This window comes from Phalacrocorax carbo, chromosome 1 (assembly GCF_963921805.1).
Source record: "Phalacrocorax carbo chromosome 1, bPhaCar2.1, whole genome shotgun sequence".
Lineage (NCBI taxonomy): Eukaryota > Metazoa > Chordata > Aves > Suliformes > Phalacrocoracidae > Phalacrocorax > Phalacrocorax carbo.
The window spans coordinates 125,792,722-125,810,382 of record NC_087513.1 but is presented as its reverse complement, the minus strand read 5'-3'; positions in this window follow the sequence as shown (position 1 = coordinate 125,810,382).

The following is a 17,661-nucleotide window of genomic DNA, read 5'->3' as shown; positions in this document are numbered from 1 at the left end:
AAATGTCTTTGTCACGTCACAACAGTCAAATAGAAAAGAGATTGGTTTGCAACACTTTGTCTAATAATATGCATTTAAAATTCTCCTTACTGATTGGAGCAACAGTACTTCTCTGTTTTAAGCATAGATGCAGAGCAGGGCTCCTAGAAGATGGCGTTGATGCCGGTAGCACTGCAGAACCTAAATTCAACACACTAAAATCTGAATGATGTCACATCTTTGAACCTTAACTGAAGCTACCATTTCCAAAACTTATGAACATACTCTGTGTTTAAAAATAGAAAGTAGTCTGCCGGTTTTGATAGCCAATGTTCGACATGTAACTTTGAAAGTCTTGCTGCTTGGACATGCATATGTGTGTGTGTGTCTGTGTGTGCATGTACTTACATGTATGTACGTGTGTCTATATGTATACGTAGCACGAACTTTGTTACTTAAGGATGAAGAGAATATGTTCAGGATCGATGATGCTAAATGCTAACTGGGAACTCTTGCTCGTCCGTTCTTGACCAGAAAGCAAGTTTCATGTAGTTTATAGCCACCCATGGAAAACATCTTATCCTGTGTTTGTAATGTATGCTATTAAAACTATTTGATTAGTTTGTCAAAAGCTGGGGCAGGTTAATTCAAATACTAGGGAGGCCTTCAGACATATGTTACATTTCAGGATGAACAGTGTATTTTAATGCCATATGTGAAGAATACTAAAAACCCATTTCACTAAACTATTGGCTTAATAATAGACTCTAAAATATGCTCAAAGTGTGAGGTTGGCAGTTCTTGGTGACAGATTGTCTGTCCTTAGAGGCATATCTATGTTTTGATTCCACTTAAACATACTGATCTTTTTTAGTTGATGTTCAAAGGCAGACTTGTTGCTAGTCATGTTGAGGTAGCTGCTTATTGTCAACTACAGGTTGGAACAAGCATTTGCTTGTTCAAAATTAGACTTTACCATTTTCATTAACATATGCAACATAATAAATAGTTATTAAAATATGACTAAAAGCTTATATAGGAAGAAATCCTTACTTTTGGGTTAGTAATTGTATTCCTTGTGAAGAAAGGTCCAAAAATATAGAGGAAAATTTAACATTCTGGATTAATTTTTTTAAAAAAATCTTACAAAATCATGCATGCCTTTTCCAATGGTTCACGTTGCATTCTGTCTTTGCTAGGCCATTTGGGCTGCTTAAGAACTTTTTCTGCAGCTTGATTAAGTTAGGTAAGGGAACTGTTGGTAAAAGTCAAACACAATCTAGAAAAACACTCCCCTAAAAAAAAAAAGTTATTATTTATTCTGCCCACAATGCGTGACCCATCCCATATTAAAACTAGTTCTTTGGCTGTGTAGGATTCTGATACTCACATTATCTTTTAATTATTTTATAAATAAAAATGAATAAACAATCAGTCAGAAAAAATACATAAAAGCTTTCCTTGTGATAGTTTATGCTTTAAAATGAGTGCTTTGAAGCAAAAAGGATGTGTGGCTGTGCTACAGACTTCATCTGATCTAACTAATTATGGCAACTCCCTCAGCTAACAAGAATCACATATTATAAATAGAAAATGAGACTACTAGTATTGAAAATAAAGAGGTAATTTCTTTTCTCTTTCATAACTGCTATTCAAGACTGCATATAGGGGTTTTTGTCATAGCTGATTAAAAGGCTTGTTTTTCATCTTAGAATTAGTTTTATAATCTATTCAAGCAAAACGGAAAGTCAGCACTCTAAATACAGTAGAGAACCGGAAAGCTTATTTACTGATAACTAAATTGGTGACCTGTTTACCTCCTGGGTACACAAATACCGGTGCAAACTGCGCAAAAGCTTGTCACCGGCTTCCTCATGAAACTGTACCTGTGATGAATAGTGTTATGCCTTTTTCCTACATTTTTTGCTGCTACGATGTTTGTAAAATTGAAGATTTAGTAGAAAGCTATACATATAAAGCAGTGCTGTGGAATGCTTACTTTAGATTTGATTTTTAGTGTACTTAATTCTGGAGAAAAATGTGGGTTGAATCTTTCATAAAAAGGCCTTTAACTGGTACTAAATAAAAATAAATGCTGAAAGGAATTATTTATTGCACAAGGACGTATCCTGTGTTAAGCCCTTCTACTAAAAAGTTAGAAAATAACCGCTTGGTCACAGCGCTCATAACCATATTTACAAAGGCAATCAGCATTGCCTCATGCATAGACTTAAGCACTCTCTGTGAAGTAGTGCCTAATTACATTTTCATAGCTATCATTAGGCATCTTTTGGCTTATACTGTCATACGCAGTAAATGCTTACATATTTAGGTCCCTATCCTCAAAGATATTCAGGTGTCTACTTCTCATTTCTAATTTATAAGTATTAGTGACCATTAGGGACCTTTTCCCAAAGCCAGAGTATTTGAAATTTTCTCTCTCAGAAAGCCTGTTGGAAACTTTTGTGGACAAAACCCAATTGTCACAATAACCTGAATTCCCCGCTGCTGTGCCTACAATGCAGACTTCAATTAAATAGCCTATTTAACATTTTTAAAGTATTCTTCACCAAATCTTTATGCTATTTCTATTAGTATTAAAATCCATTTAAAATAATCTAATATAAATATACCTACACTTGGACAATATTGCCCATCAAATTAAAGGAATGTTCAATTCATACATGAAATGCTTTATTTTCAGGCAGCCCTCACCATTACCCAAAATAAGATGTCACCAAGCTCGAGGGCTATTTTTGTCTCCCATATCCCAATCTTCTCAACAGGGTTACAGCAGGTGGTTAGAATATCAAACAGTGGTTTTTTTTCTTTTTTTCTTTTTTTTTTTTTTGGTATAGTAATGTTGCACTTCCTGTAATAAATATTCCCTTGAAGTTTATAAAAAAAGTCTTATTGTTTTTAATGTGAGCTGTATTTGGTCTCATTCTAAACCCATCCTTCATTATTGTTTGGTCACATCTGCTGGGGCTACATTTTAAAGAGAAACGGTCAAAGAATATATCACTATGTGTGGCATATGCATGATTATATTTACAGGTTATGGTTTGTTCTTTATGCCTAGAAGAATGTTTTTTCTTCAGTCAAAATAATACCATAGAAGGCAGTCTTGGGGTAGTGCACAAAAATGCAAGAGGAAGAAAGGAGAAGGGAAAATGAAAATGTATGTGGCTGACGAATAGAGTTTCTGCTCTGATTATCCTTCACAAGTTCAAGTTAGAGTTTCACTCCATTTTCTTACTCTTGCATAGGTGTAAAACCACCTGCTTAACTTCAGGAATGTGAGCTGAAATAGAAAAAATATGCAGATAGTAGTCCTGTAATGAGCTCAGTAGTGAAATGATATTACAAACATTTGAACACAAATGAAAATACGAAGTCTTGATCTGAGTATTGTACACCTGAAGCAGAAAATTCGCAAGCATTAATCAAAATGACCCAGTACTTTGTTAAGTATTGTACTGGTTTCCAGGTAAACTGGCAAAGGGGTGCAATAAAAAAGCCAGTGATGAAGCACTTCTGCTTTACCACCATGTCCTTGTTGGTAAAATTGCACTTAGTTTACTTTTATATGCACTACTGCCTAAGAAGGAAAATGTCATTCTGAGCAGAAATGTTAATAAACATGAAGCCTTTGGGAGTTATGAAATTGTTATTAAAGAAGCAAAAAAATCAGAGCAGAGTAAAGCTTTTTGGACAAATAGGCTGGATGGGCTGCAGCTTGAGAATGGAGCATAATACGTGTATGATATTTTCTTAAATGGTTAAACCTCTGAAAAGGGGAAGGAGTAGAGGAACTGCACTCGCCTAATTTTCTATTGTTGTTAAAATTCTAGTTGCCAGTTTAGGTTTGCATGAATTTATAGAGAGGCCCTTTTAACATAAAGTTAATTAGCAAGGCTTTTCAAAGACTTTTCAGATCTCTGGTACAGATCTAGCCTTGCTCAGCAGCAGCTGATAATCATTACCAGTATATTATTGTTCACTTGTGTGTGTGAAACTAGTGTGCAGCCACAATTCAATTTGAGCAAGTCTTGGTTGCACAGTACTGAGCCACAGTATAAGTGGGGACTAATTGACTCTGGTATTGGTTCTCCCAGGAAATCCAAGGAATACTATGTATCTATGGAGACTAAATACCTGCCTCTTTTAAGACTGGTCTTGGAGCAAGGCTCCACTTGGGGTTTTCGCAGTCAAGTGATTCCCTGTAAAGAAAGTCAGACTTCATCTTCCCAGACTAACTGTCAGGGATTTTCAGCAAGCACTAAATTCACATTCAAAATATATGTAACAAAAACCTATTTTTGAATGACATTTTGTCAAGGGCTTCTTAATTATTATCATCCTCAAGTGTATCTACAGATTGACCTGTCAACTGTGAAGGAACCGCTCTGATAAATCATTGTGATTGTAGAGGGATTTTCACCAAAATGTTTAAATAATTGCATTTAGATTGAAGGGCTAATGACTAAAAAGGATTGGGGAAGTTAGAAAGAAGCATTTGAATCTTTCAACAGAAACTAAGGAAAAACACAGTAAGAGATCATTCGTCTCTTGTGAAATTCATTTACCTGCAGAGTTAAAAGGAAGCTTTTAGTCAGATCTGTTCATGATTAAAATATACTAACAAACCTGGCCAACTTATATGTTAACTCAATAATATATTTTTCTCCTCCTAACACTATAGACAATATTTTACACTTTCAAATATTTGTAAGGAAGATATGTGCCTGGTGCATTGAATCCAATTTCTTATATTTGAAATATTAAAGAAAACCCAAATATAGTTGTGTCTCTGCAAAGCACTGATGTATTCTGCCAGCAAACTTAATGCACGCAGTCAGAACTCACTTTACATATGAATCACTCAGCATGGCCATGGTCCTTTAACACGTCAGGACAAAACTAATTTTATACACTTGCTTGAGTATTCTGACACATCTCAGGGCATAGCAGGAGTGGGGCAGCTCCCTTGGGGGCTGGGGCTGCGGGGGCTCCCTATGGGGGTGGCTGAGCAGGGCTGGGCAGCTTGGACCATTCCCACCACCCCAGCCAGGCACAGGGCAGCCGGAGGCACTGGGACAGCCTCAACCCTGGGCACTGGGCACCTCCCTGGGGATGGGCCGAGGCCAGGCTGGGATAAGGGCCTATGGGTGGGCCCAGCTCAGCGGCACCCATGGCGGGGCAGGGCTGTGGGGAGCTGGAGACCAGCCCTGCTGCAGCGTCACTGGGGCAGGGGCTGACGGCCCCAGGGGGCTGATGTGGGGTCCTGGGCCCTGGGCAAGTGGGGGGAGCCCTGGGGAGTTGGGCAGGGGCAGGCAGGGCTGGGGGTGCCCCCAGAACCCTGACAACATGTAAATGGTGGACTGTGTTAAAGGATTTTTGGATTAAGCTGCTACATGCACGGTATTGTTACAGACAAGAGTTGCAGAAAAAATCTAACACGGTCATCTCATAGGCTAAACCAAAAGACAGAGTATCAGAAATGTATAAACAGTATTGGCCTATATCTGACCTTCTCCTGCCCTCTCCAAGCTATTACATTTGCGAGGCTTGCCATCCTGACCAACCTTGCCCTACTGTCATGCCCCAACCAAACATGCACTGTCCTGATGTTGCAAAAGCAAAACAACGCCCAGCAACTGTGCAAGCATGTGGCTGGGGCACCTGCGGTCAAGCAGAATGCACCATCCAGCTCCACAGAGAGTGACACCCAGGTCCGCACAGCTCGAGGGCTGTGTTTCACAGGGACTGTGCAACCTCCTGCTGTTATTCTTGTCAGAAAGGTCTTGCCGTGCCCAGAGTGAGGCTTCTTCCTCATGAGGAAACCTCCTGTTTTCTCCCCTATTTTTCAATGGGACATGATAGAAAAACTGCAGTGGGTTGTAAGTGCATTCCTCTGATGATGGAGTCAGGGTGCAATGTACCCTGGAGGTTGCTGCCTACACTGGAAAAGAACTAACAAAGCAACGTTGCTGTGGCCTGTATAGGGAGAAGCTTGTCCAACATGATTGTCTTTTTGGAACTAGCACCACAGATAAGTATCTCTCTTGCACCAGAAGGCTTCAAGCTAAAATCACGTAAAGGTTCAGAGTCTGCTGCCAGATTCATAATGCACATGCGAGTGTAAGCAGACATTCAAAGAAAGAGCAATGAGCAACTTGGGAAATGTGTAACCAGTCTTCCCTCATGTATACATCAACTTGCTTTGCAAGCAGAAAACAAAATAAAATAGTTTATTTCCACCTATTTATTGACCCACTACAGTGATGTAAACAAAGAACACGTGCATATTCAGGGGTAAGATAATCTCACAATAGATGTGTGTATATATATATGCTGGTTTTTTTCTTTGTTCTTGCCATTTATTGTTGTTGGAACTTACAAAATTGAGATAGAGCTGGAAATTAAAATGCCTCTGAGTATCCTCTTGCTGTATTATACGGAAAAGATTGGTACTAGACCACCATTGTCCCAGGTTAGTTCCTTGCAGAGTCTGCAGAGGAGTTAGGAAATAACAGTCCCTGACTTCCATTTTCTAATGAAAAATTATCCTTTAATAGACAAATGTTTTTCTTTTTTTCTCTGTTAATTAAATGAGTGAAATGGAGGCACGGACACTGCATGTGTGACTAAGGAGTGATGGCAGGTAGGTACCACCTGGGCTGCATCCAGCAGTTTTACTTCCTTCCCAATGCATGGCAGGATGGTAATGTGGGCATGCAGCTGTATGTTGGACATGTTCACCTTCTCTGTGTTATGTAGTTCAGCTTATCAGCTACAACTCATGTATTTCATCATTATGGTTGCAAAAACAAATAAAGACCACAGGAACGGGATTGATGTAAATGAACTAATTAATAGAAAGGCCCCACCCTTTCCAATGGTAACACCATTTAAGTACAGCTGGGCCAAGGGGGATAGATTAAATCCAGCAGTCGATGCAACCTTTAGAACAACTGCAAGGGTTCTTATTTCAACTTGTTAGTACCATTCCTTCAGCTCTATAATGTTTTATTCTTCATCCAATATCCCTTTTGCTATCAACTGTTATATTACAACAGTTTTATGTATTTCTGGTGAGGAAATTGCCAGCTAGGTTCTCACTCTGCAAATGTGTTTATGCACGGAGCCGACATTTGCAAATGCAGAGTCCAACTCTATTTTCTGGCCTAACCAAAAGAGTAGAGTACCAATGAGAAGGCTGGCTGAAGAAGAGTACAAACCACACTGAGCAGGGTTTACAGTAAACTCCATTTTCATGAGGTGACTATCTCCCTACCACATCCCTGCTTACTACTACCTCTGGCACTGAATGTCCCTGAAATCAGCACTGGTTGCTGATAATTGTGTCATTTGATTTGCTTTACCCATTTGAGAAGAGCCTTCTCAAACAGTTCCATGCTGGGAAAAAAAGGTATTTATACATACTACTAGTAACCATCATACAGATGCACTTAATTTATGTTTACTGGTTGCCATAAAATTAATGGAAGTACCTAAAATAATTATGTGAAAAAACAAGTCCTTATAGGATCCACTCCAGAGTAATGACAAAACAAAAAAGAAAAAGAGACAAAGAAAGGAAGAAAAAAACTCACCACAATTCCACTCAAATACTACTTTATTAATTTATTTCAATTATAATTTAAAATACCTATTAGACCTGATGGGAAGTTCTAACATTTTACTGGTTTTATCCTGAACTGTGCTAAAAAACTGCAGCTCTATAGCTATTTCATGCAATGGAAAGTTTAAAATATGTTGGTATGAAAGCACTGTAGTGACATTGCCAAAATGTTTTTCGTAGCTACCATTCAGATATATTTCATAGTGACAAAACATTACAATATAATATACCAAAAGAAACATTTTAGCAATACCAGAATGAAATATTTTGACATTATTGGGATGAAAAGAGAAAGTTTCAAATAGCAAAGTAAAAAAATAATGGTTCTGAAACTGTAAAATCTCTTCTGACAACGCATTTCCATTTACAAAAAACAATATTTTCCGTCATAAAACTGTTCTCTTGTCATGTTTTTTTTTTCTGTTGGGTTGTTTTTGTTTGTTTGTTTGTTTTTTCAACAAGCCCTAGGAATTAGTCACTTATTTTTTAAAATATAATGAAAATCATATATGTGGGCCTGAAAGTAATACAGCTTTGAAGTTAAAGTGAATGTCTCTTTCCAAGGAATACAAATTAAAATGTATGTCTCTCTCTCTCTGTGCTCCATGATTTCACAGGCTCATGCTTAACTCCTTTTATGACCCATGTTCTCTCTACCGCAATGGCCATAAGCTTATCCGCAACCAAGTGAATGGCAGCAACAGATGCCATCTCACAGAGCACTTGCTTTGCTGTGTCAGGGCAGGCACCAGGCACCTTCCCCTCTGCACCTGGCATCCGGTGCCTCAGCACCCCACGCACCTCCCCAAAGCCACCTCAGTGAGGAGGGAGGCAGGTGCAGACCCACCAGACAGAAGGACAAAGGGGTCTACAGTCTTTATGTTAATATGTCAAGATTACTCACAAACTGACCATATCTGTGCAAGGAGACCTCATGGATCTAGGGGGCCATTTAGAGAACTGATGTCTGGAACATTATTTTTGTTCATAATGAGAGGTTAAGCCTTCAACCTCAGTTTCTGACAGAGAAACAATCAATGAAACAAAAAACCCTTCACATTTCTTACATTCAGGTTGATGTATTTTTGGAAACATAAATGTTTTTAAATGCATCCATCTAACATGTCGATTAATGTCATCACCTTTGACAATAATTAAAACAACTAGCAAACATCATTCCCTCAGGAAAAGAACAAGAAAATACTCTACAACAGAATATAAGAAGGCAAAAGTGAAGAACAGGAGGGGAAACATTTCCATGCAAAACTTAGAGATGCAGCTCTCTCAAATACTTATACATGTGTCCAGGTCCATGAAATTAAAAGAATTAGCATGAAAGGCAGGTATTTCACAGGTGGAGCTGGCAAATCACTTCAATGTAGCAACATAAATTTGCAGGAATACAGGATCTGTCCCAGCATAAGAATATTAAACTGGTTCCTAAATCTTTGTAGGACTGAGATTGAAGATTACAACACCGCGAATATACCTTCTTAAGCCCTTCACTTTTCCCCTGTAAAAGGAAGGATCAAAGCTGTCTAGAATAGTGGGGGGAAAAAATTGACATAATTTACATGTTATTTTAATCAGAACTGTGTTCCATACCGCTATTCATCTGGACAATCTTTATTCATAGAACTTGCAACACTGAGTTGGACGCAGCTCCTGCCTGCATAGGGGTGACTTACATTAACAACATTGCACCTACTGTGATGCAAAGCTAGAGCAGGATGGAGCCCTCAGCTCTCAAGTCAGCTTTCAGCATCCACCTCTGCCTGGGTATGAGAGAAACAGAACTGCGGGTGAAGTGACTTGCACTGCATGTTTGTGTCTGACTGATGTTCATGCTTTGCCATTTGAGGCCTAGGAATATTGTCCTAACATGGATCGGTGTTATATTTCAGCTTTGTAAGAGAAAATAATTTAAATCAAATTATGACAAACGAGCAAAAAGAAAATAATATTAATTTTTGAGGAACGAAGTGCATTGGCAATGGTTTTACCACATTAATCTCACATTTTTTTTCTCAATTCTGGAGCATTTTGCTCAACAGTAAAAATAATTAAGAACAGACTAAGAGTTTCCTGTCCTCCGTGGCAGAATGTGAGTTCTTGCTGCAAGGTATCTTTTTTTCATTATCAAAATAAGAGCAATGTAAACAACATTTATAAAAAAGTGACAGTACTTCAATAATAAGTTTGCCAGTTTAAACGCAAATTAATCCAGAAGGTAGACATTCTGTATGGAAAAAGTCAATATTTCTCCATATGTAGATCTGGCTTGAAATTATCCGTACTTCTCCAGACCTGGAACAGTGCCAAGGGAGCCAGTTTGCCTGCATTTTGCAACCCAGACCCTTTAGAGTTAGTGCAGCACCGCAGCACATTGTCCCTTCTGGACTATCCCAGTGAATTGGCTGGAAAAGTTACTAGGCAGAAAAGTTAGGGTTCTTTTCCAACAGATTTTGTTTGTATCACAGGCACATAACGTCAATAGCTATAACAAGGGTATTAGGATATAGATGTACAATGCAGGTAAATTACTTTTTAAATGCCACCCTTTATTCTTGTAGTCTGATTTTTGCTCCAGTCCTGCAGTGAATGCTGAACAGGTGGAGTCAGCTGGCCAGCTGTAATCAATAGGGTTGGAAGGGAAGACAGATGCACCAAAATGCAGCTTATTAGGTCCTTTGCTATTTTTGGTTAGAATTTCTGCTTTATTCATTGAGGCCGTGCTTCAGCAAGGCATGCAAGGCCATAATAACAACAAACACACATCTCATTGGATAAATTGTATTACAGTTAAGCGTGTGCTTTACTGTTTTCCTGAATGGGTGTTTTAGCACTTTATTTTTCTAATTAAAATAAAAAAACGTAAGAGAGGAAAATGCGGTCACGTAATTTCACAATTATTATGTTGCACAATTCAGACAGTAAAACTTAATTTAATCTTATCTAGTATGCTAAATAACTTGCAGAAGTTCCTAGTGACCTAGTCCATATATCTTAAAATTTGAGGGGAATGTTTATTACAGATGTGCAAAAGTCATTACTAATGAATAAATATTTTATTTATATAATTTCTTTAAATTAGTATAATTATTTCTCTGTAGGGTCTATTCATGTAACAAATTTTAAGTTCAGCTGGTTTAGAATTATCCATTAGAAACAGGAAGGGAGAAAGAGAAGGGGAGAGTATACATTTTTGTACTCAGTTTGTTCAAATATAACTTGAAGGACTTCATTTCTAGTTTACAAAATACCATCTGCGCTGGAATAAACTATGGCATATTTAATGCTGTAGTGGATTTTAAAAACAAACTATGAGGGAGCAAGAACAGGTCTTTTCTGGTGAGGTTTATCTTGTAGCTTTAAATGAAGAGCATTTAATATCACTACTGGCGACAAAAAGCACATTTGTGTACTTCCTTTAAGGCTCAGAGCTTACCTTTCCACATCAGACAGCTACAGTGTGCCATTGTTAAGCACAAAAAAGGACAGAGAGCTTCTCACAAGTGAAAAATTAATAGTAATACTAAGAACCTAAGAATGGTCTTAGAGGTTCAGAACTTTATACAACTTTGCAGCATCCTCCAGCAGCATGTCTCCAGCAATGGCCGGTAAGCAATTTATAAATGGGACTCTAAGAAACAAGGCAAACACACGGCAATCTTCCTCCTCATACCAGTCCAAAAGTTGCTGGCTTGTGAACATCCAAAGCTAGGGTTTAGATTCTGGTTTTGATATTTTGATGATGACTTTATCATCCAGCAATCTGTTTAATCTCATTTTGGAGCTATAAGTGTAGGTCTTTACAACTTCATGTGACAATGATCTCCTCAGCTTCACCCGTGTGTCAGTTGTTCATTCAGTCTGCAAACTTCTCATCTGAGTTCCCTTAATTCTTGAATTATGAAAAACAACAATCAGTTCCCTCTCTACCTTCTCAGTCTCACTCATGATTTTATAGTTCTGGCAAAAGCTCCCTACAGTGTCTCTTCTCTGGGCTCTAGTGTCCTTGTCTCTCTAATCCGTTCTCTGGGAGCTGTTCTGTAATGTTTTTCATCATCGATGCTCTTCTCTGTACTTTTACTGTTATGTCCTCGCAGAGGTAAGGAGACAGAATTGCCAACAATGCTGAAGATCTATGTACATGAAATGTCATTATGCTTTTCAGCTTTGTTCTCTATTTTTTCCCAATAAGGCCTAAACATCCCATTTTCTCTTTTGACCATCATTGACTCCTGAGCTAACATTTTCACCAGTCCAGTCACTAGACACCTGAAGTGCCTTTCCTCAGAGATAATGGATAGTTTAGAACACCTCACTGCAAATGTAAAATAACCTTTTACATGGCTATCATCCTTTTCAACTTTATCCACACTTAGTCGTCTGTACTACTGAGTTTTAACACACCCGGTAACTCAGTACTGAGGTTTATTGACAGTTGTATTAACTTTTGCAGCCTGTGGGCCCTCAGTACTGTCAACCAACTTTGCCACTCTGCCGTTATCTGGAGAAATTCAGATCATTTATGTATGTATGTAACAATACAGGGCCTAGTGTGAATCTTTATGAGACTCCAAGAATTATTTCCTTGTATTGACAAAACCATTTATTTCTGCTCTTTCTTTCCTATTTTTGAGTATTTATTTGCTCATGAGAGAGTCTTAGAAAGAAACAATGATTGGATTTCTTTGATGGGCTGTTGAAAGCTTTTTGAAACACAAGTATACAATAGCAACTGATTATTGATTCTTTAAAGGATGAGCAAGACCAAACTTCTCTCTACAAAATTCACATTGATTTTTCTCAGTGATACCATATTTATCCATGTACTTAATGTCTTCTACATTATATATTCCACTAATTTGTCTGATCAGTAGTCCCCAGATCACCATGGGAACCTTTTCTAAAATTTAATGTAGGGTGGTTTTTTTGCCTTTTCCTTTGGTTCCCAGGCCATTTTAAAAGAAGAGTGAGAAACCACTGTCAGTAACATGCTATTTTCAAATATTCAAGACCTTTTAGAACTCCAACAACTCATTACTATGATGTTAGCTTTTCCTGCTTTGATCCTATGAGGCACATGCTCCAAAATGTTTCCCTTAAAGTTTCTATCATGTTCTCTTCAGAGAACAAAAATGCAAAGAACTGATTTTACTTCACTCAGCTTTTACACAGCTTCTTTCACCAGCAGAACTCAAGATACTGCTCAAAAGAAATAAGTACAATCCCTATTATACAGAAGGGAAAAAAAAGAAAAAGCATTGAGAGATGAAGGACTAGATTTAATAAAGGATGGACAGCAGGACCCAGTGCACAAATACATTGACTCCTCTGCAGTGGCTTAGCACAAGCCAGCTTTGATAAGAAAGTCCCATAACTGTTTAGCGTGTCTTGAGCCCAAGTTGATGCACACCCCTGCACTGGAGATAGGATCTGTGTCCTGACTCCCTGCCTTAATGTCCTGATCACTAGGCTATACTGCCCCCATATCTGAGGGTATTTTAAAAGGTCCTTTCACAGTAATTAAATAATTCATTATTTACTTGGGGTTGCCCCACATTAAAAAGGATATCTGAAAAAAATCCAAGATATGGGCAATTCTATTGTTTCACAAATATTTATATACCAAAATTGGTCTGTGCGTATAAAGAGGTTTAAATGTGTTTCGTGACTCCTGAAATAACTTCTCAGCTAACAGCGAAAGTGAACACACAGAGGAGGGCAGTTACAGAACATCTTTTGTTATAAATTCCTGATGGCTATGCCTTGTGCCCTGGCACTCTTCATGTTTGTATACTAACTGATGAACACACACCCCATCATAAATTAATGCTTCCTTGTCTTGTGTAAATATGGTCCAATAATTCTATAGCTGGCAAGCGGGGGAAACAGGAGAGGATAAACAGGATTAGAAGAATATCAAAGTATCCTCTTTAATTACCTGCTACAATATGTTCATTTATTTTCATCTACAAATAACTTTTTTGCCATTCATGCCTGATTGATCACATAAGGACAGGGCTGAGAGCCAGGACAGTCTGTCCATTATCTTAAAAGTTATTATAGTGGGTGTTCTTATTAATCAGACTTTCAACAGGGCAGGTATGAGATTGTCCACTGCCATGCAGAAAAGTAGTGTTCAAGGGGACCACCTAGACAGGTGCAACTCACACGAGCAGGTTGGCTAATCTAATTGATAATAGAGCTGTTAGTCTGGAACTGAAAATTAACAGCCTGCAGCACTGGGTTATTGTCATACCATTCTCTTTATATGGACACTTCGCTTATTTAGAAGGATAACAAGTGCATAGTATTAATAACAAAATTAAATTGAAGTATGTAGTTTGGAAAGAGATATTTATTGTTTACATGAAAGAGAAGTATTTTACTTCCAGTATCATTTAACAAAGACTGCATATGAGCACCTGAAGAAGTTACATGAGTGCAAGATAATAATTTGGCAGTTGAAATTAAGGATTATTATTTACTTCAAAAGCAGGGAAGTAAAAGTATGAATTGTGTTTCTTTTGTCAGCTGCAAAGGAGCCCCTGTGAGTCTTGCTAAACCACCACAGTTACACAGTGCTGCTCTGAACAATGTCTCCGTCGCTGTGAACATCCTGCATAGATTGTGGCATAGGCAGCAGGATGCAAGCAATTTTCAGGGATGCTGAGTTTCTTAGTCTGTGTGGGCTTAGGCAAGGGAGAGTTTCTAGGACATTTTGCACAGCTAACCTCTCTAGAAGTGCTCAGAGCAGAACTTCAGGCACTTAATAAATTTTACAGCTGAAAACTGAAGAGGTCTTAGCCCTCTGCTACCCAAGCAGTTTCTGCAGATTGCTGTCATGGACCTTGGTGTATAAATTCTTCCTGTGCTGTACTTCCAGCGTAGCTCTGTAAGATTTTTCCTTTGGAGTCATAGACGATGCTCTACTATAGTGTACGTTCTATATAATGTATTAACAAAAGTGTTAAACAAGCCGGTTGTATCCAGTATATAAAGTAGAAAGAAAGTAAATATATACTGATGCTCTTCTGTGCTGCTTTATAGAGCTGACAGCCATGGGTGTGGTCCATAATATTTTTTTCTTTCAATGGGAGAAAGGGGGCTCAGATCTATCTATCTATCTATCTATCTATCTATCTATCTATCTATCTATCTATCTATCTATCTATCTATCTATCTATCTATCTATCTATTCATTTATTGGCTTAATGCTTCTGGTATGTTGTGTCCAGAGTAGTTGTTTTACACTTTTTCAAACAGATGGGTATGATTTGGCACAGCTGGGTTTATCCTACCGATTGCACAGCTTGGAAAAATCCTGACTGGTTTGGGGTAGAATGAATCATAGCTTCCAAAACTCATTTGTCACTGACAATTGACAAGACAATTGGTCCTGATTGGCAGTTTCTGCTCAGAAAAGACATTCGCTTTGAATGAGCAAGACTTCTGCAGATAAAAACAGGAGGGTCCATCTCAGTCCTGCTTTATCTGAAGAACTTAGGTTCTACATTTTAGTAAATAGGAAATCTTTCTTAGTCCCATAAAACTGAAAGGACTGTCTTACAGTGATGCTGTAGGATGCACAATGTAACGATTCCAGTGCCTGAGAATAAACAAGGAAAAAGAAATAGATAAGAGGTAAGGTTTTTTACAGTAAAACCAGGATTTGGCCAAACAACCCTCTTTGTCTTCATGAACAAAAGAGTATGGTAAACAAAAGTTTGTTGGAGAGAAGAAAGGAAACAAACTAACTCTGTATTTCTAGACTTGCATCTATGAAATCACACATGTTGCACAACGCTTACTTGATTCTTCCCACTCCTGGGCTATGTCTGCTCTCACACTGGTACCTGGAAGTGACAGGTGAAACTTGCAAAGAAACCAAGTCCAGGTGAAACAGCCACAGAGCACCAGCCTGTGCTTAGGACTTGTCAGAGTGGAGTTATTGTAGGAGATAGCGATGGACTAAATTCCACTCCCTGCTGTTTCTGCAGAGGTGGAGTCAGGCTCCCAGATGAGACCAAGCAGAAAGGAAAAAGCTCCTACATAGACTGCCATCACTAGCAAGCCCCTGCTCTACTGAAGGCACTACCTGTAGTACAAGTTTCTGCTTCTCAGTCCAGAATAAATTTTGCTGCACTTTCTGCAGTTGGATCTGTTCAGTCTTTCTCCCAAATACAACTTGAGTTCTGTCCTCCCCTTATGAATTGAGATTATAATTTAATATAAACAAAAATTTCTGGTAATGATCTGTTATCAGCTTTTCTCCCAGATAAAAAATGACCCCTCTTGGGGTCCCTCTCTTCTACTCTGAAGAGTTTGGCCACCCGTGTCTTTTTCATGTCTTAGGATCCTAACAAATCCTAACAAGAGCATGATGTGACTGTTATGAATATCATTCTGAAATCTTAGTGTATTAATATAACGCTGGTTTCAGGACAGATTCTACTTTGCCCTGTACTGCAGAACCCTGAAAATGAGTATCATTGCAGTGCATTTCTCTGTTTTTATACATCAGTAAATTCTTCCTCAGGTCATCACATTTGATATCTTTAAATTATAAACAAACAATGTCACTTAGCATATTTTGGGTAACGCAATTAATGATCTGATTGCTGAAATGAAGATTTATTATTTGATCAAAGAATCTAAAGAAGCCAGGATTTCTTATTCATAAATTCTTTTTTTTTTTTCAGCTGTACCATGTCAGTATTTGCACATCAAAAGCTGAACCATGCTGCACTTCTTACCAAGGAAAGGAAAGAGTCTACTGGTATGTTTATACAACAAATCCACATCTTTCCATTGCTATCTTGATAAAAAGAGCACCAGTATTTAAGGCTTAATTTTAGCTTTTGTCTTAAAGTTTCTGGTGAATGATACCAGTCTAGATCATTCCACTGTGTAAAGCATGATCAAAACTGTACAAGAAAAGGAAATTCTGGCGTTTTCTGAAACTAGTGGGGGTTTTATTTGTTTGTTCGTGTTGACTTCTTTCCCCCATTAAACTAGTTGTTTCCACCTTGGACTCTAGCGTCTGCATTCATACATGACCTCATAGTCCACATGAGGTGTGGGGCACTCTTAAACGCATCTTGGCAGGGGAACAGAGACCTTCCCCAGTGACCCCCCAGGGCATCTCAAGCCCAGCATTTATTCTCTAATCGGTGCTGTTATGGAGCTATATTGTTAAGGTCATTTAAACCCATAGATTTTTATAATGGCCTTGGCCACATGGGACCTATTAAAAAAAAATCAGGCCTTAACCATATGACTTTTTACAGATAATATTAGAATAATTTGCAGTGGAGTAAAAAAAGATTTAATGCTCTGAGATCCCCACCAAATCATACAAACTTGCTCTCACATGGAACTCCGTTTTTATGGGATGCAAAAATGTCTAAGAGAAAAGTCACAAAAGTTTTCTTATATGTATCTCTTGGGGCTGATATGGGGCTGTTATTATGATTTATTTGTTATTTGTTGTGCTCTGACAGGATATTTGACTATTTGCAAACAAGATGGATGATGTTACCATTGTGTGACCTTGCAGCCTACTTACTAATGAGTTAACACAAGGAAGCAGGGACCCCAGCATAATGATGTGCTTGCAGACTTGGGATAGTACTGAATTACTTGTGTTGCTGCTCGAAGAGGCATAGGTGGTAGTTTCCCAATTAGTACCAATCAGTTTCCAATTAGTACCAATTAGTAACTCAGCTAAAGTGGAGGTGGTGCTGTCAAATTGCTAAAATTTCTCTCAAAATTACTTCCTGGGGCAAGCTCCCACCTGAGAAGGCATTAGATTTTTCAAAGCTTTTCTGTCAGTAAGTCAAAAAACAGCTGCTAATCTAACTAACCAGCATGTTAACTCAGTTATATCATATTTTAAACTATCTTCATTTTTATTTTTCTTTTATAATTTTAGCTGATTTTCTTTTTCTGTAGGATGTAAACACAGACAGCTCATCAGAATGCAGGGTTCAGTGTGCTAGCTGCTAGAAAAAAGGCCTGAAATG